The 20,611-nt window shown below is 35.8% G+C and overlaps 1 protein-coding gene across 3 annotated transcripts in view; it reads left to right on the forward strand.

Moving 5' to 3' along the window:
- PTPRD (protein tyrosine phosphatase receptor type D) overlaps window positions 1-20,611 on the forward strand; it is a 2,145,247-nt gene that overhangs the window by 1,479,223 nt on the left and 645,413 nt on the right. The window lies entirely within an intron of this gene.

A 20,611-nucleotide genomic window follows, 5' to 3' on the forward strand; every position in this document is an offset into this window, starting at 1 on the left:
TAATGTCAGTAATAGGGAAGAAAGCAGATCACCGTAAGGATAAAGAGAGAAAAGATTACATACACTTTATTGTCAACATTTGGAAGAAAGGAAATAGAGGTAGAACAAATTTATAGAGTAAAGATTGGAAACTAAAAAGAGGTAGAGACAGGGTATGTAATAAGTTGTACTTGAGAAAAAGGGAGAGACAAAAGTAAGTGATAAAAGATGGAGAAAGTTACATTTTTAATTTTTGCTACTTATTTGACAATTTAGTTGAAACTAGAACTTGAGTGATTTAAAAAATAGAAACATTGAATATTTTATCTATTTAATTGAGGAAGAAGAAATTCTATTCATTATATAATTATTTGATGTTTCTGTGAATCTTGCTCTATGCTCAATTTAAGCCATGCTCAAATGAAGAAAATGTTTCTTGATTTGTTTCAAGTTTTCTTATGAGTGTTCTAAACCTGCTCTACTCTTGAAATCACTTGACTTCTAAAAAAGGGAAAATCATGCATTTAGAGAGGTGAAATAAGTCATTAAAATGTGTTTCTAATCTACAGAAAGCATATGTTAAACAATTCAAATTTATAGTCAGAACAGCTCAAATTACTCTTGCATTCGGGGACACAAAGCCCTAGATTTACCCTGTAGTTATCCTGTAATTGCTATTTACAGGCAAAGGAAAAGTGAACACGGGTGCTGATCTCAATATTAATGTAGAGGTTTACCAAGGAACCTTGTAGAATTGACAGTTTTCTGTCCCAAAGTGTAAATCATAAAGATTCATCCAGGTAACCTCCTTTTTATTGGCATAAAGATACAAATAGGTAAAAATGAATTCTTAGCAGCATTTTCACAATATTTTAATTAGGAAGTGTGGCTTTGAGTTTATGGTTGTTGCTGTTGTTCTTTTTTTTTCTTTTTGGCAGCTATTATGTGTTAATCATTTATCGTCACAATAAAAGGTCTCTTTCTTCCTAACATTTGAAGTATCTTGGGGAAAATATTTTGGTTATTTATGGTCTATTATGTATAAAGCTATCACTAATAGTCCACCATTCATTATTTTCCTAACTATAGAGTAGACTTTGATGATGGTAGAGTGGAAAGTGCCTGTTGACTCTGACTCCAAAATACTGGGTAAAATTTCAGCGCCATCATTAAGATCCACTTAGTCACCCACGGCCGCAATGGTTTAATGTTCAAAACAAAGATAATACTGCCTACTCAAGATTGCTGTGGCATTTGAACAGCTTATCAATCTGAAATTATCTGGGACTTAGTCAAGATTAATAGATGACGTACCTGGTGACACTTGGGTTCTAGCTCTCTAGAGTTTCCTATCCAGAATCCCATGAGCCACATAAATGATTTTGCAAGGATTGTTGCCAGTGTTTGCACTTGTGATTCAAGTTTATCATTTAAAATGTTATTGGGGGGTGGGGGAGGGTAAATTAACCTATCATTCAAAAAGCTTTAGTCATCATCATCATGGCTCTATATCTGGAGTGCAGGAAAAGTCCTTCAGCATCATCAAAATCTTCACCTGCTTTCTGGTACTTTATGTTCCTCAATGGAAAAAAATCTAGGATGCTCTCTCCTATTTTGGTAGTGCTAGGCTAGGTGGTTTTACATACATCTCCTCAGATAATCCTCACATCTGTCATGTAAAGAATATCTGATTGTCCTCTTTTCCAGATAATTCTCAGAACAGCCAAATAACATGACTAAGGTCACCTTGCTAGAAAAGGGAAGGAACTGAAATTGTGACTCAGAACTCGGCCCACAGCTCATGTACATTACAAAGCACCCTCCTACCTTCCTTAGTGAAATATAATATTTTCTATACAAATATTTGTGAAAGGATTGTCACAGTGATTTTATCCACATTGATGGAGAGAAAGCATTTTATGGTAAAGAGGAGGTGAAGCAAAAGTGATTGCTAGTTCCAAAAGAGGATGAGGAGTGCTGAAAGGCTAAGTAGTAAGACAGTCTCGCTAACTCAGTACTGTGCCTTGGGTAAGCTCTATGGGGAGGCATTAGTAAGCATTAAAAAAATGCTTTCTTCTTGGCCAGTTGACAGCAGAGTCAACCTGAAGTCCTCCTGCATGTACCTTTAAGTGCCAATACATCTACATTCCTCTGACAGTTTAGCAGAAAGAAACTTTATTTTCTTTCTACTTACTGACATTCCTTTTCTTAACAAAACCCCAAAGCTTCTCTTTTCTGGCCCTGCTTTTATGCTGATGGTGTGAAGTCTGTCGTTCATCTGAGTTGGTCTAGGTATACTTGTTGAAGTCAGGGAAGAGAATAACTATTATATCTAAATGCACATTGAACAGTCCCTTTGAGGTACTAGCCTCTTGAACTTCATTAAGGAAAAAAAAAAAGCTGTTAGAAAAAGTAAAATGGAAGTCCCTGCATGATTAGTTAATTAATTTTAAAAATAATTGTTTTTAATTAACTTCATTAAAATAAACCTGTTTTATTCTTTTGTTAGACCAATTATCCTCGACTGTTAAACAAAATCAACAAATAATTCTCTTTCTGGTCCTTCACACACACACACTCACATGCACAGATATACATACAAATACTTAGACACATGTACACACATACTGTGACAATATTTTTCCCTCTCTCAGTGTAATATTCTATATTATCTATCCTGTAGAATATATTGTATAATGTTGAAAAGGTGATTTTGGAGAAAAGTTGAAATGATTGAGCCTTAAATGTGTTATAACATTTTGAAACTTTAAATAATCCACACCTATCTAAACCCTGTGTTTTAAGTAGTCATCATCTTGTTTCACAAGAGAGGCTGTGTTTAGAAATATATTTTCATTGTGCTGATATCACAGTACAGATTTCTCTTTCCTCAGATTGTCTCCAGTGTAAATACACTGCTTGATAAAGATGACAGTGAACTTAAATTGATTGCTAGGCAACTGTATTATTATTATTACCATAGATAAACACTCTTATTTCCTCTTTGGTGTTTTCCTGGTAAGGAGTTTCTGGACAAGCATAATGTTTTCTTTTGGGTTGATTATGATCTTATTCATTCTAAGTAATCACATAGGTATCCTTTATTCTTTTGGATTTAATGCATAGAAAAGTTCAGAGGGCAAAGGTGAGCTATTAGATGATGTTTTCCAAGGCATGATGAGAAACAGGGTTGTTGTTACTGAGGAACATTTGGAGTCCTGTACATGAGCAGTAATCTCAATTGTTCAACATAAGCATATTTCCATCTAGATTCTGAGAACTAAGCATAATCTTGGGATTGTGGGGAAGTTTTATTTACAATATCCACTTCGTTCACGAAACTCAAATAAATGCTTCCAGAATGAAATGAGGTAATAGCAAGGGACCAAACAGTTGTTTATTTTACATGGCTACCTCTTTATTTCCAAGGAGAGTTATTGTTCCCCTGTGAGTATTACACAGAGCTTACAATTTACTTGATATAGAAAAATGTTCATTATCTACCACAACTACTGTTTATGAGGATCAGAAGGCATCAAGAGGGCAAAAGTGCAGCAGCCAAGAGGAGTTCAAGAGTGAGGGAACACTCAGAGTGCAGTCTCATAGTCAGGCTGGTTCAACTATAAGACGCACCTAATAAGGATTCATGTCACCCAGGAACCCCGGCTTGCACATTGACCACTAGAGTGACTGTAATGCCCTTTTGTGAAAGGAAGGCAGGGTTGAGTTGGTGAGACCAGAGTAATGGAACGAATGCTGACAATGGCATTTTCACTACCACTATGAAAAAGCACAGTAGACACTTTCCAGTGCCTGTGACACCATGGTCTTCCCTGAATTTTGATGGCAGTTCAGCTGTCTGGCTCAGGGCAGAGCTGGTCCTGTGTGGAGTGCCCATATATTTGTAACCATACAATAGGGCTAATACTTGGATCTTCTATATTCTCTTAGAGCCACATATTTACATCTGGAGAAAAAAAATCGGTATCCAAAAGGGCTATTTCAGGATAGTGAATGAACTGACCTCCAGTGCTGCTGATAATGCAGCAGGGAAAGGAAGAGGAGGAGGCTTGTTTCTTATGCCCTTTAAGGCAGGAAAAAAGAAAAAAGCACCACTATTCATTAAACATGAACTGTTACCCAATATAGAAGTGAGTGAGTATCCTTTCATATTTGAAGACTGTTACTAGTTCTGTCTTGTGAGTGATTGCTTTTTTGCTATCATCAATGATCAATGATAGAACACAACAATGATGGTACAGCATTATGGGGAACTCCCGCGGCACATTTGTTTTCCCCATCACCTTGAGAGTGGTTTCCAAGATTAATTCTAGTGTCAGTGGCTCCATATTAATTGTTGTTGCGGAAGCTCTTTAAAATATGTCAGAGTTCAGCCACTCTTGTGTTACTTTGATGTGAGTCCCCAAAGCCTCAAACTGAAAGCAAGCAAACATAAGACCTGGCAAGAGTTTTCAAATATCACTGCATTAATTTTTTAAAAAATTAACATCTGTATATCTGCATCCCTCTTTTTAACTCTCTTTCTTTCTGCCCCTGTTAGTATGATTAGTTGTGTTTATCTATTTCATTAAAGAAATTCAGACACTCAAAAATCTTTATTGAAAACTTAATCTAAGACAGTGGCCAAGTCTCTGATATAGATTTGATATAGATGTTTGACAGTGTAAGCTAGTGGATCGCGAATGCAAAGGCAAATGACAGTGCTCCCTTCAACAGTACATATCCTAAAATTTGAACCATACAGAGAAGGCTATCATGGCCCTGAGCAAAGGCAAGTCACAGGGTTTCCTTTAGCATTGCTGAGTGTTATGAAATTTTGTGAAGTTTTACTCTTCTACCTGATGATATAGGATGTAATGGCAAGGGTACATGCCCTCACAGATAACGGTGATGGCAGAATGCAAAAATACATACATATGGCCTTAGGCTTTAACTGATAGAACTTGATAAAAATTTCAGTACTATTTCATAGATCTACCTTGTTCTCATATCCACTTAAAGTAGAACAGTCATTTGATATTGTAAATAGTTTCCCTGTATCTGTGTGTGAAAGGAAATCATCTTACCTACCATAACTTCCTTGAGTATATGAATTTATCTCTTTTGTAGTCTTCTCGAATACTCTTAATAATGCTTGACTCATGGTACTCAGTATGTATTGAACAGGTGTATTAGTTTTCTATACTATGTAACAAATTACCACACACTCAGTGGCTTAAAACAACACGCATTTATTATCTCACAGTCTCTATGGGTTTGTTTAGGCATACTTTGCTGGCTCCTCTATAAGGATGCAATCAATATATCAGCCTGGGGCTTAGTTCTCATCTGGAGGCCCAACTGGTGATGGATCCACTTCCAAGTTCACTCAGGTTGTTGGCAGAATTTCTTTCTGACCATTAAAAATGAGGCTCTAGCTTCTTGTTGCTTCTTGGCTGGAGGCTTCTCTCAGCTCCTAGAGGCTGCCTGAAGTTCACTGCCTCATGGGCCTCTCCAAAAGCCCTCTCACAACATTACACCTTACTTCTTTAAAGCCAGCAAGGGAGAAGGAGAGCCTCTAGACCAGTCCAATAGCAAGATGGAATTTTATATAATATAGCATAATCAGGGGAGTGAAATCCTATCGCCTTTGCCAAATTCTCTTGGTTAGAAGGAAGTCACAGGTTCTGTCCACACTCAAGGGGAAAGGATTATACAAGGGTATAGACACAAGGAGGAAGGGACCCTGGGGTCCACCTTCAAGTCTGTCTGCCAAGTAGGTATCAACATTAAAACATTAAGGAGCAGCCCTTATTCCCAACTTTGAGCCAGAATTTAAAATCACATTAGAGAAAAAAACATGTTAGTTTGGTCTTACTAAAGGAAATATAAAAGAGCTGTTAAAATAGCTGTAGAGTTGTCACTACACTAGATTTACAAAAGCACCATATCCACAGCATTTCCACTTACAAGAGGCTGAATCTTCAGGGAATAGGAGCATATTCTTTGCTTACTCTGACAGTGAACAGCATGTGAACCTCTTTCCTTGCTGAGTACATTCTGAGTTTCAGGACTTTGAATAACACAGTTTGTTCTTAATGTACACCTCACTGTCTACTATTGTTTGGACTGTAACAACCACAGAGGTGATTATATACTATGTAATTACAGACTGCAGTCACTAAGCATTTTACCATCTATTTAGCCATAGGTCTGTTTTCTCATATAAGCACTTAATTCTGTAATACTTAAATCAAAAGCTCCAGGCTTACTAGTCTTCCAGAATGTGAGAATAATTGTTGAATTATAAGTTATTTCCCCGAGGAACAGTGTATTGGGACATGTGGGACCATGTAACCTTGGAGCAGCCACATCTGGTGATCCCTGAAAAGCTCCCCACCTTTATATCTTCCTGGAGTTCAAAACAGACACTTTCTCAGGGCCCCAGCAGACCATAATTGCCACTTTCTACTTAAGAGAAGCAATCTCTAAGGTAACCAGAATTCCACAGCAATTTATAACTCGGGCAGTCTAACTTATGAGCATACTACATATGAACTCTAACACAAAGGAGAAGTTTTCCATGCCAAAATGATCACCGTAAACCATTGAAATTTAAAAATAATTGTGTTATCCATAGTAAGTCTTGGGAACACCCTTTGTGTCTGTTGTGTTATACACACATGACATTTTCAGTCCACCACTAATCTTTCTCACATGTAACAGTGATCCTGTGACAGTCCAGTCCATGTGTATCAGTCAGGACCCTTTCAGAAAACTGATGACACTTAAAAAAGATTGAAGAGCGTTTAATAAAGTGACTCTTTACAGAGGGATAGATAGGGTTAAAGGGCAGTGAAGCATCCTGGGCTAACTATAACTGGAAGCTACTTCCACACCCAGGCTCGATAGAACACAAGGTATCAGAAGCCAGAAAGACCTGTACTGTTTAAGAGGGTCACCCAACAAGACCCTAAGATAAAAAACAAAAAAAAAACACCAAAAAACCATATGACAACATGCACCCTGGCAGGTAGAGAACAAGGAAAATAAACACCATGACTCCTCATTTCTTTTACCTTCTAATTTTCTACTGGTGCCTCACATTGAACCAACAAGAAACTGCAAGGCAAGCGGGCCTGGTTGATGCCACCCTAAAATGTTAAGCTCATGAAGCACTGAGCAAGGGGGAGAAGGTTGAAGAATGGGTCAGGAGGGACAAGCAGGGATTATCCTATAGCATGTCAGTGTTCATCAGAGCACAAAGATAGTTGTAGATAATTTTGTCCCTTTTTTCTTAAAATTCTCACTTTTGTTCATGGTCTGATTTCTAACAGTTTCTTCCTTTTATGCCTGGGGAATATTGGTCAAAGATATGTTGAATCTGTTGCTTTCACCTTAGGAACGACATCAATCATATTTCATTTATTCATATTCTGACCTCTTTTCAGAAGCCATGGGGCTTTTAGAAAGGATTGTTGAAATCTTGAATGTTCTTCTAACCATTCACAACTGGAGTTTCCCCTGAGGCAATTCCTAACAGTTTCCATCTTTCTGCAGGCTGGCCAAGTTTAAGACAATTTTATAACTCCAAATCTTCTTTAGAGGAAGACCTAAGGACTATAAGGAACAAAAAATTACCCCAAATCCCTCCACACAAGCCCCAAGTCAACATAAAATTTTCAGAACTCCTTAAAAGAAGGCTAACCAAAATCTGGGGAGAATTTCTAAATGTAACCATAAATTATAGCATATTACTTAGTACTTTTGCAGTCTGCCCTAGCACTCTTCATGCAGAGAGAAAAATAAAATAACTTTTGAGACAGACTATTTTAAAAATGGCACATACATTGCAGAATGAAATCTTCCAGTTCTATCAGTGGAGAGATAAATACTTACTGTATCTAAATTATATTGTTATTAACTCTAAACCTAATTGTTATTCAACTTGTTTTTTATTTCTAAACACTCATACAAATTTTTACAAGTCATATTTTTCTCCATGCCAACTGACTTACCTTCATAAAATCTTTTTCTCTTCAAGTTTTATAAAATTAAAAAAAAATTTTTTGGCTGTGTTGGGTCTTCGTTGCTGCCCACGGGCTTTCTCTAGCTGTGGCTAGTAGGGGCTACTCTTCGTTGCGGTGCACAGGCTGCTCATTGCGGTAGCTTCTCCTGTTGAGGAGTAACGGCTCTAGGCATGCGGACTTCAGTAGTTGTGGCACACGTGTTTAGTTGCTCCCTGGCACATGGGATCTTCCTGGACCCCGGCTTGAACCCATGTCCCCTTCCTTAGCAGGTGGATTCTTAACCACTGCGCCACCAGGGAAGTCCCTCCCTTCAAGTTTTAAATTAAAAGTTACCACTGAAATTTGTAGATCCTTTAGACGTTAATGTTAGGACTGTAAAAGCTATGCAACCCAACATTTCAATTCTATTGGGTTTAAGTTTAGCCTTTGTATGACTTAGGACAAGTCAATTTTTATTAATTTTCAATTTCTTCATTTCTTAAGCAGATGATAGTTCTGGTTATCTTTTGTTGTAGTTTTGATAATGTGCATATAAATAGTGTTTTGTAGATGTCAAGCAAAATATTGATGATAATGGGAAAAAATTACAGAATTAATATTAGGCAAATGTAGAGATGTCTGTACTTCTGTAGAGAGGTCTACTAGATTTGTACTTCTATAGATAGGTCTACTAGATTTAAATATATGTTAGCTTGATTTCGTAGGTTTTTGTTTTTTGTTTTTTTAACTTTATGTGCATTTCTTCCAACACAGTATGCCAGACACTACTTTGGTTCCTCCTTTAATTATAAGCATATAATTAAAGACTTGTCCCTTTTAGCACAAAGTCATAAAATTTATCTTAAGCAAAATTATTCTTATACTTTATCTGACATGATACTTACTACATTAATATTATGGTAAAAAGAAAAAATAAGATTTTATATAGTTTTTCAAAACATAGTTATATTAATATAGCATTTTTTGAAATTCTATAACCACCCATTCCCAGTATATTATTAATGAGTGTAGATAATAATCTTGGAAAAATTCCAAAAATCATGTTAAACAGTGGTTGGAATATTTTAACCCAGAATTGCACCATTAGATTTCTTTATGTTTCCTTTCTCTCATCAACACCAGAGGCCAATGATATCACAGGTGCAAAGTTCATATCCTCCCTTTTTCCATAGAAGTGCCAGATTGGAGACTCTAGAATGTACTCTTACTAACAGAAGGGAGAAGGTATGGGTTACCTAATAGCTCAGTATGGACTGTGGCTTTCTTAGCTGGAACATAGGCTAAGTAGGCACCCAAAATGGTTAAAAATATTAACAGATACCATCTTGTAACCTTGTCTTTTTATTTATCTGTTTTTCATACCTGTTTTCCTCAAGATTTTAAAAAATCCCTGATTTTTAAATGATGTTTGTTTTCCATTTTTAAGTGACTTTAATTAGCCTCTTCTTCCATGACTTGGTTAAGAAATTTTAGCCAGAGGTCAATAAGAGTGTAACGACTTTCCCAGGAAAGACAGACTCTTTATTCTTCTAAAATGAAGGATCATCCGTGCTTATATGATTGGTTGCCACGGTTTGACTGAATAGATTTGTCTCTATGGAGCAAAGACTTGAATTCTATCTATAATTTTTATTCTGCTAAAATGATGATTCCAAAATACATATTATTGTGTGTCTCATTCCTGCTTAGATACGTGCTTTTTACAAAGAATGTAAGGCTTTTCATGAACTGATTCCTTCCTCCTTGTCTAGCTTTATCTTTCTACCTTACTTCCACTTCCAGGTGTCCTGTGCTTTAGCACTATTAAACTTATCATATACTGCTGCCACAACAGCTGGCTTCTTCTGTGGTACCATGACTTGTATATGTGTCTCCTTCAGTTAATCGCATGACACTCTAACTAACTTCTAATAGCCCTACTATACTGTATGTTAATAATGTGTTTATATGCCTATGTTTTTCAATTGTTGGCGAACAATTTGAAAGTAGAGATCTCATCTAATTCTTCTTTGCATCACCAGTGGAGTGTCTAGTATACAGTAGGCTCCAAAAATTGTGTATGAATAAGTAAATTGTACCACAGACAAAACTTAAGACATCTAGAAGAATGCTTCACAGTGAGCTGCAAGAACTTATTGACATCTTATCAAGCAAATTGAATCATCCTAAAAAAGTCTTATGACAGTCACAATTGTGTATGTAGGAAAGTGAGTAAATATTTGGGTTAATTGATAGGACTTGTATCCTTTCAGAGAGGTTTCTGGTCTGATCTCTAACTTTCAATAGTTTTCTAGGTTTCAGTTGCTGTCTTTTCTAGTCACAAGAAGAAAAGAGCCCCAGAATGCAAGATTGCATTGTTTTAACAGAGACAAAAATTACTGTTTGTCATTTTAATTGTATCTTGTATTTTGAACTTTCTGGAAATACAATTAGCAAAAGCAATATAAAAGCCATATTGATTTAATGTCACTGTTTCAGCCAGAGTCAGTCAAAAGGAATCCATAAGCATCCTTATGCATACCACATACTCCTTGTATTTTTTTTTCTTAAGTATGTTTCCAATTCAGGTTTTTAAAACTTGGAATCCCCACTTAAATTGTAGTTATAATCTTGCTATTCAATTCCAAGCTGAGGTCACATAAGTCTAGTTGATCCTTAATGTAGCTTGGTGGGGAGCCCCAGTAGCCACAGGCCATGGGCCATGAGAGGATGATGCACTAGCAGACCTGGGCTTCATTGTATATTTGTTATGTTATCCACTTCCAAATGATAATTCTGTGCTCTCCAAGTGACGTTCTTATAAAAATGATTTTACAGTAAATTTGGTGTATTATTAATTCAGCAAAATACTAAATGAATATAGAACAAAACATATATATGTATATGTCACACACACAGTACACACACCTATACACACATAGGCATAGTACACTTACAGCATCTTTCACCCCCTCAGGAGTTTAATATATGTGAAAAAAAATAGTTTAAAAAATTCAAGAAAATAAAAGAAATGGTTTAAGGTAAAATAATAAAACTTAAGTAGTTGGGGGAAAAAAAAGGAAGGTTCAACTAGAAGAGTTTATTCTTGTATTTTTTTCCTTGTAAGTTATTTGATCTTTCACATATTAGTATAATTATTGTTTTAAGTACTTTTTGCAAAGAAGAAATATTAAATTACATGAATTGATGAAGACATTTCTCTCACTGGGTGGAAATGAAGTCATCATTTCCTAGAAACTCAGCTTTCATGTTAAGTAATTCTCAGTCCATATCTTAATATCATATAGCTAACAAAACTATACCACCCTTTATTCTTGAATTTCTCATTCTAACTGACTCTTATGTTCCATTATGTAACATATCAAGAAACATTTCTGTCTGGGTGGTATTATGGTAAAAGGAGTTAATTAGAATACCAAATCTCAAAATAATACACATCTCATGATCAACATGTGTTCAAATATAGTCTACAGTCTTCAGGTAAAACATGGCAAATGGAATTCAAAGTCTACCTCTGCTGCCTTCAAAAACACCTCTAAAATATGAGTTTAAAAATTTAAAAGCACAAATTGAATAGTAGAGGGGTAAAAATTATCAAGAGATGTCAACAGAGTTCTGGAAGATGGAAAGTGGAGAATTAGCAAAGTAGATAAATCTGAAACCTATGTGCCAATAGTTTAGATAACTGTGACACGTGCTGGCTCCTTCCCACCACTCTCAAAACCTGGAAAGCCTTAGGACTTAGATGTACCAAGTATGTGGGAGTAGAAGAAAGTGCTTGACACTGAAAACAAGAGGGTTGTTTCAAAATCTCTATATATGCTTGCATCACCAAATTCTTTCCCATGTTTTTATATAGCTAGGAGATCACCTCTTCCCGTTTCCCACAGGAGACCAGAGGTATAAAACTTTAGAGAAATTGAATTAAAAATTAAGGGTATCCAAACAAAGAAGGCTGGCGATGAAGCACTGGTCAGAAATAATGAAAAAAGAAACTCAAATATCCTCCCTAGACACAGCTCCCTACTCACAGGATATCAGAACAATGAATAAAATTGGAGTATTCTTTGGAAAAACATAATGGTCCTTGAGAAAATACCAACACATAATGATATGTGGGTCTTGTTATTCCAAAGTAAAGCTATCTCATTATGCATTACCCTATCATAAAGTGTGTGTGCCCTTGACCACACACACACTGACACAAAACCTTCCATAAGATCTTCTTAAGGCGCCTCTGAGATAGTCAAAGATGACCAGTGTATGAGGAACAGTTTCAGTATAAAAGAGAACAAAACAAATAAAGGTACAAATCATAAAAAAGAGCAATAAGAGAAAAATTAAAATATCCCAGGTATTTAAAATATTACAGTAGATGTGCAAAAATACAAAAGGAGAGATGAAAGATAAAATTGAGAAAATCTCCCAGAAAAAAAGAGCAAAAAGAAAAAGTAATGGTCAAAAACATTTTAATGACAGAAGTAATCCAAGATATCCAACAACTGTCTAAAATGACTTCCAGAAAGGGAGAACACAGAATATCTAAGGAATGAAAATAGCAAAGATATAACCAAAAAAATTGCTAAAGAACTGAAGGACTTGATTCTCAGGTTGAAAGAAGTTCAGTTACTTCTTAACATATTGGGTTTTTAAAAAGACTTACTATGAGGCACGTCAGGGGGAAATTACAGAATAATCAAATTAAAGACTAAATCCGTGGAGCATAGGTGGCAGAGAGGGTGGTGGTGATCACATCTCACATACCAAGAAAGGGGAAAAAAATGGCATTTCAGTTTTCAAAACAACATTTGAATACTTGGATGCTAAAAGACAGGAAGCCTTCAAACTTCTAGGGTAAAAAGTTTTTCCAACTTACAATTTTATATCCATCCAAACTATCAAGAAAGTGGGCAGGTATAATAAAGCCAATTTCAGACAGGCAAAATATTTTAAGAATTATGTTCCCTCTACTCTTTCAGAAGAAACAACTGGAGGGTATACTTAAGCAACACTTGAGAGTAAATTACATAAACCAAAAAAACAAAACAAAACAATCCGAGAAACAAGAAACCAAACCCAGAGGTGAAGAAAAAGAGGTGAAGGGAAGCCCCAAGAAAATAGCATCTAAAGCAACGGACTTAGATTGGAGTAAGAAGGTAAAGGCATGAAGACCTCCAAGAAGGGAATGGAATTGATGGAAAGTTTTCAGCCATTTCTGAATTTTTAGAAAGAAATATTAATAGGCTTGTGTTAGATCTATTAAACTACTTTAGAAAGAAAAAAGTAGGGTGAAGCCCATCAGAAAGCTAAATAAAAATTTTTAAATTAGGGACTTGTACTGAAGGAATATACATTTTTATAATACTGTAAAGATAAATACTGTATGATGTCACTTATATGCGGAATCTAAAAAGTAGAACAAACTAGTAAATGTAACAAAAAGGAAACAGACTCAGATATAGAGGACAAACTAGTGGGTACCACTGGGAAGAGGGTAGGGAGGAGGGGCAAAATAGGGGTAGGGGATTAAGAGGTACAAACTACTATGTAGAAAATAAATAAGCTACAAAGATACATTGTACAACACAGGGCATATAGCCAATGTTTTATAATTATAAATGGAGTATAATCTTTAAAAATTGTGAATTACTATGTTTGTACACCTATAACTTATATAATATTGTACATCAACTATATCTCAATGAAAAAAAGTTTCAGGGACCTGTGCTGAAGGAATATACATTTGTATAATACACACATTATTTTCCCTTAGATTTTATTATTTGCAGAGGCTTTGGGGGTGATGGAGATTATACTCTCCCTGTTCTTCCTCCACCCTGAGCTATCTTTGGAGCTGCCAGAAAACACAAAATAATTTGGTGTGGGAAACAAAAACAAGTGATTGAGAGTGGAAGGGTAGAGCTGAAAAGGTCTATTAGGATTAAATGTCTATATTTTCCTAAGACACTGTACCATATATTTCTGTGTATACCTCTACTAACAATCTTATCCATGGTTTGAAATGAAAACTAATTTATCTTTCCATTTCTCTTTTCTTGATGTATGTGGATGGGAACACAAGCTTTTTTAATTTTATGCTTTAAAACAACCTTGAAATCAGAAGAGGTTAACATAAGATGAACTTACTTTTTTTCTGCCATGAATACACAAATCATTAAATGTTACAAATAGTCAGCTTCCTCTACCTCAACTTGCTATAGGCTGCAGTAGAGGAAAAGAAAGCTATTAAGTTTATGTGTCTACTTTTACCTCACTGTACTAAATGTAAATATCACCCAGCAATCTTTCAGAAAATCATTTCTTTTTTACTCATAGACAAGTACTGCCTTATTAAATAAGATTTTTTCCTACTCTAAAAAAAAAACAAACAAAGACATATTGAAAAAAGTCTATAGGGTCATTTAAACTCCAATTAATTGTACTGTTGATTCCTTAAAATAAAGCGTGATTTTTTTTCCCTTAAATATCAGGGATATGAATTTAAAATATGATTAATGCTCCTTAAAATTAATGATTAGACCAGCAGGTAGATGCTTACATAATATCTTTTTCCAAATTCAGAGTAAAAATAACATGTAGATCATGTGAATTAAATATGGTAATTGAAGCCCAATGGGAATTGCAGATTTAGAGTTCAATCTCCATTTTAACATGAAGAAACCACTTATAGAGATAGAACTCTGGGGATCACTGACTCTTCAGAATAATGTTAGCCTTTCAAAATCAAATTCATAAAAACCAAGGGAATGGATGACTCTTGCTTTGTCTGTTCTCCAACATAAAGGGAGTTCCTTTTTTAAAGCATATGTTTTGTTCATTCTTGAGAATAAGAACAAGAAGAAGAGAGGAGGAGAAGTCAAATTTATAAATTATGCATCATTATATTTGCTCCCATAGCCTTTCTATTGTAGGAGGACCTGGAATGATAGATTCAGGCTTTAATGTTAAAAATCATATTACAGCACAAGTTGGATACACCTCCAGTCTTTTTTTGACAACTAAATTCATGTGCTTCAGACAGGAAAGTGAAAGAAGTCTTCATTGAATCTATTGCACTATGCTTCATTCTAAACCAGATAGCAGACATCTTATGGTTCATTGATGCACTTCACTCTATGGAGATTAAAAGTTATTATTTATAATGAAGAAAAAAAGTCCAGGTTATTCAAAGAAAAGCCCCCAAAATTCTCTAGTAAAGGAAATTCCAGAACCCTATATTTCCTAGATAATCATTGAATGTATGTCTTTATTTTTCTACAGCAAGGACTATAGCTTAGTGGAGCTAGTTGACTGTTCTAGAATAGTAGCCCAGCCACTGAACAATGAGAGGTATGAATTTGTCTTCCAGACATGCCCAATTATGATAAGAAATCTTGATTTGCTCCTCTGAGAAGAAAAGGTATCTCTCATTTAAGAAAGTCATGGTTATAGCCAGTGAAGCTTGCTAAAATGTATTAGGGAATAATGAAGTGAACTTTATTGAAAGGTACCCTTGGGAGCAATCCCATCATCCTCCACAGCTGAGAGCAGCAGAAATTGTCTACTAGTCCATCTTAGCTTTGTATAGAATTACTTTTTATGAAAAGGGTTGGTAGAGTATAATTGCAATCACCTTTTTAAATCATCTATTAATGTTGGTTGGTTCACTTAGGATACAAATTAATTTCATACCTCCTTGTTTTGTTTACCAATTATTTCAGGTATGATATTCCTCTGTCATGTATGAGAATTATCATCATCAAATAGATATTATTCATTAAGCACCTACTATGTGCCATTCACCAGGATACTTTCACTCACACCTGCTATTTTTGTTCTCGCAATAGCCAGGCAAAGCAATTGCCATTTTATCCCTACTTAATGGAGGAAGAAATTGGGACTCACACCAAGTTTTCTATTTCTTCTGCATCATTTTAAATGTCTAGTAATGAACTGAGCAGATAGAAAGTGCTCAGTACATATTGTTGGCTGGCCTATTATTAATGTCCCCTAGTTAGTTAACTTGCTTCCATTTCAACTAATGGAAACTGTAGCCATAACAAATCTGTGCAGATCTTTCTTCCTGAGGTCCACTCAAAATACATACACTGGAGGGCATAAAGAGTGTGGCTAATGAAAGGATGGATAATTCCAGCAAATGATGCTGTGGTCTTTAATGAGTTTAACACCTGGCAGATAATGCAAATGGCACTGAAAATTAGCTCATTTTTGGCTTCCCCATGTGCTGTTCAGTTGAATAAAATGTGCATTGAAAATAAGTCCAATTTTTTTTTCGGTGTACACACATGTTTTGAATCTGAGCTATGGCTCAGTTCAGTGCATTTACTTAGAGTAATTTCATTAACTTGTTCCTCTATTCTTGGGCCACCAGGAGATGAGTTTTATGGGTTCCAGGGGAGGTTTGATTTTCACCCCTACTTCTTTTTCGTGGGCAGTTTTGCCTTCTGCCCTCTAATTTGCAATGTGGTTATTTTTAATCCAAGCATAAATTTCTTTTCTCCCTGGCACTTTTTCACCTTTTAAAAATGAGAATGATCCATATGGCTAAAGAATGTCAGGAAGGGAAACATTTGGGAAGAATTATATGGGATGCAGTCATTCCGGATCTTGATCATCTTTTCCAAAAAGAGCCAAGTAAGAGAACAGCACATGGAGGATTATGTGCCAAAAGTTTAGAATTCCAGAGTGTTTTGAGCAGATAGGTGATTTTAAATTGCCACGGTTATGTAGCCCCAACAAGACTCATGTTGAGATGCTTGAAATGTAGGAGGAGGATAAGGATATGGGGGTTTTATTTGATATGATAATTTGTTTTAAATATTTCAGGTATAGCCTAGAGATATTTTAAAGGCTTGTGTGGAAATTTTTAAACTTTAAAGTGGATTAAGATAATATGGATGCTTCCTAAATTATGGATTACACAAATAAGAATAATATTGTATGCTAAAACATAATAATTTGGAGAGTTTTGGTTGGCAATAGCAGTTTACCTTAAATTCTTTTAAAGAATAAAACTGCTGTGTGTAAGGGGCCAGAGTCCATAAGAGAACACACAGATTTATCTAATGGAGAAATAAGAAGTGCATGTATACTCAATCTTGGCCTTTGCAGTGCAGCAAAGTGCTTTATGGTGGGATGGGATCATTCCAGGGGTTGGTTCTTTTAGTGGTGCCATAGCCATAAGGCCAGGAAATATATGGCTTCTTTGAAAGGTAACAAAATCACCAGAAGGTTTTTACTGATGCGTTGTCATGTCCCTAAATGTTATAATGTTATCAGGCATTCAGAGAATGTGATTTTTTAAAAATTTACTTATAGAGGTAAATCTTTAGTAAGCATGATAAGAGGAGAAGAGCCTTTTACCAGCTATCACAAGCCAGTTTAAAAACACACGGTAGTTAAGGAGATATAGCTTAAAAAATATAGTTTGAAGGAGCAAGTAGTTAACCAGTTTTCTTGCTAACGGTGATGTCAAAGCTCAGCCTGTCATCCACATTTTACTATCCATTCCTAAAAATACCCCCATGCTAGAGTTGAGTAGATGACTGCTTAACTGGCATTGAACAAGAGCATCCAGAATGAACTCTTAAGTCCAGCTGACAACTGCCCCCATAAAACCAGTCATGTCTTAGCTAACCTCCCTTGAAGTGTGTACATCCCAAAACCATAGTCAGAATGTATTTATATTAAAGGATATATTTATATTATAATTTATATTATATTTATATATAATATATTTATATTTATATTAAAGTAGGTATTTTTAGTCTTTTACCATGCTGTGGCACTTGAGAGACTAAAATACAATTAGGTATATTTTATTTATTTATTTTTCACCAGTCACATTCTTTTTTTTTTTTTTTTTAAATTTTTACTTTATATTGGAGTATAGTTGATTAACAATGTTGTGTTAGGTATATTTTAATAGTTGGGGCCAGGAGAGGGCCCAGGTATAAGGGACAGACTCCTGGGGCTTCCCTGGTGGCGCAGTGGTTGAGAGTCCGCCTGCCGATGCAGGGGACACGGGTTCGTGCCCCGGTCCAGGAAGATCCCACATGCCGCGGAGCGGCTGGGCCCGTGAGCCATGGCCGCTGAGCCTGCACGTCCGGAGCCTGTGCTCCGCAATGGGAGAGGCCACAACAGTGAGAGGCCCACGTACTGAAAAAAAAAAAAAAAAAAAAAAGAGACCGACTCCCCAGACTGCTCAGAGGCTCATAGTTTCAAATTCAGCTCTTCATGTCTCAGTTCCTCATAGAAGACTAGAGGGGAAACTGAAGGAACAAGAATTTATAACCACACTGGTTTACTGAGGTGAGGTCGTCACTTTAAAGCCAGCTCAAAGTACTGGGACAAGATCTAGTAGAATATGATATCAAATAAATATTTCGGTAATAGTTCATGGTCAGGAGATTGAAACACAGTTATCTAATGTAGTCTGAGAGACACAATGTCTCAGTGGTGTGTTGATAAACCAGCCTTCCAGGGGTTAAAAGCATTTGATGATTTCTCTGGTTTAAATACATTTACTGTGGCTGTTTTCCCGCTCATGAAATTCCTGAATATTTAACATCAGGCTTTTGCAAGCCAGTAAGAGTTGGGTCCAATATATCACTGAAAGTTACACTGAAAAATCTAGGGAAGGAGGTTGCACAGGGAAGCCTATAGGCACATAGTGATCTTTCCTTGATGGGATGCAAGCACGGCCTCCAACGTCTTAGAGTCTGTCAATCAAAGGCAGCTTCCTTAAGTTCTAGAGGGAGGAGGATATTAAGCAGATTACCGAGATATGGATTTAGGCACAAAGAAGTAAGCAGAAGCCCAGTGACCAGATTAAAGACAAAAAGTAAGTTGATGAACTTAGAAAAAAGCAGTCTTGTTGTACATAAAATATCAACCAATACAAATTACAAATTAGACATCATAAGGATGTCTAATGTAGAAATGTTGTTGATGTAGAAAATCCTATTTATAAAGGCATACCTCTGTACTATAAATTTTCTACTTCTATAAAATATGTAATTAGTTATTAAAAGCAGGTGTAACTCCTAAAGGTGGCAAAAATAAATTTATATAATAGAATGCTTAATTGTATTTTTCACTGTTAGTGATGTAGCCTTCTTTTGCATTTTCTTCTGCAAATCGGTCTTTTGCATGAGCTAATGATCATTTTTAGGCTTTCATTTAATTTTTTTCAATATGTTAATTTCTACATAGCAATTTTTAATATGCTTTAGTGCCTCATTAATATTAAAATCCACACATATTATTTTTCTGAAAAACCTTGTAGTGAATATTTCTTTATATTAAACATTTTTTTTCTCCCTTTACCTTCTTATTTCCCTATTCATTTGGAGGGGATAAATACCCTATATTCTATATAATATATAGTATGAGATTTTATTTATCATGCTTTGTTAATAATCCTTGTGAAGCAAAAAAAAACCAAAAAACAAAAGCAAAAACAAAGACACCTTCAGTTATGATAATTAGAGTAATTTTATTAGAGTTCCAGAATACTGTGATATAGAGGCTTGAGCTCCACCCCTTATACCCAGGAAAGAGAGAGAGAAATCAATTATTGCATGCCGGAAGTCATATGGGAAGAAACTAGACAGGCAGGTACTCCTTGGAAGAGAACAATTCTGAAAGAAATAAGAATAAAAGAAGAAAAACTGTGCTGAGTTCTATTTTTATTCAAAATGAAGTGAGCTGGAAACTAGCATGGAAAAGTAGATTTTTAGAAACCAGAGGATTAGAAATCAGAGATGACAGATTGATGGACTCCAAAAGTTGGTTTCTGAATCATTAATTTAAAACTCTGAATGTGTTTTTTCCACAACAGCAATATTGTTCGAACTGGTAGTCCAAAAATCCTATCATAGTCCTAAAATTGCTGAAATTAAACAGATGGAAGCTCTGAGCTCTAGGTTCCCCTAACTTCTAAATCTCTGATGTTTGAACCCTGATCCTAAGCTTTATGTATTAAATCTGAAGGAGCCTTATCTCAAGATACCTGGGGTAAACAAGGCAGGAGGTCCTTGTCTGAAGCATGTTTCCTGATTGTATAACAGAAGCTTTATGTTGGGATCCTAGATCCTAATGCCATTTCTATGACCTGCTAGTTATGTAACCTTGTAGAAGTCACTCAGTCTTCCTGAGTCTGTTTCCTGATCTGTAAAAGAGGGAAAATAATAGCTAACTCACAAATCCACAGATTGTCTAAAGGCTCCAACCTTCTGCCACCCCTACCCCCCAAGCTCCAGGTAGAACATAAGTTCCAAAGATGTAGGGATATGGTGTGTTTCGCTTATTGCTGCATCTGCAGGACCTAATATAGTACTTTGCATGAAGTTGCATGCAATACATATCTGTTGATTATATTGAATGGGTGGATACATGAATGAAAAGTGCTTCATAAATAACAGATGCCCTTTAATGTTAATTCTCCCACCTTTTCCCAGAAACCCTGGAGGTTTAAGGAAGTATTAGCACAGGTATATCCTTTGGTACTAGAAGGTGGGATAACTGTGGCTGTTCATTGGATGGGTCATTTTTTTTAGCTGAGCCTTCTTTGCTGGGGC

The sequence above is a fragment of the Mesoplodon mirus genome, assembly GCF_964341445.2.
Source record: "Mesoplodon mirus genome assembly, chromosome: 1".
In the NCBI taxonomy this organism is placed as follows: Eukaryota; Metazoa; Chordata; class Mammalia; order Artiodactyla; family Ziphiidae; genus Mesoplodon; species Mesoplodon mirus.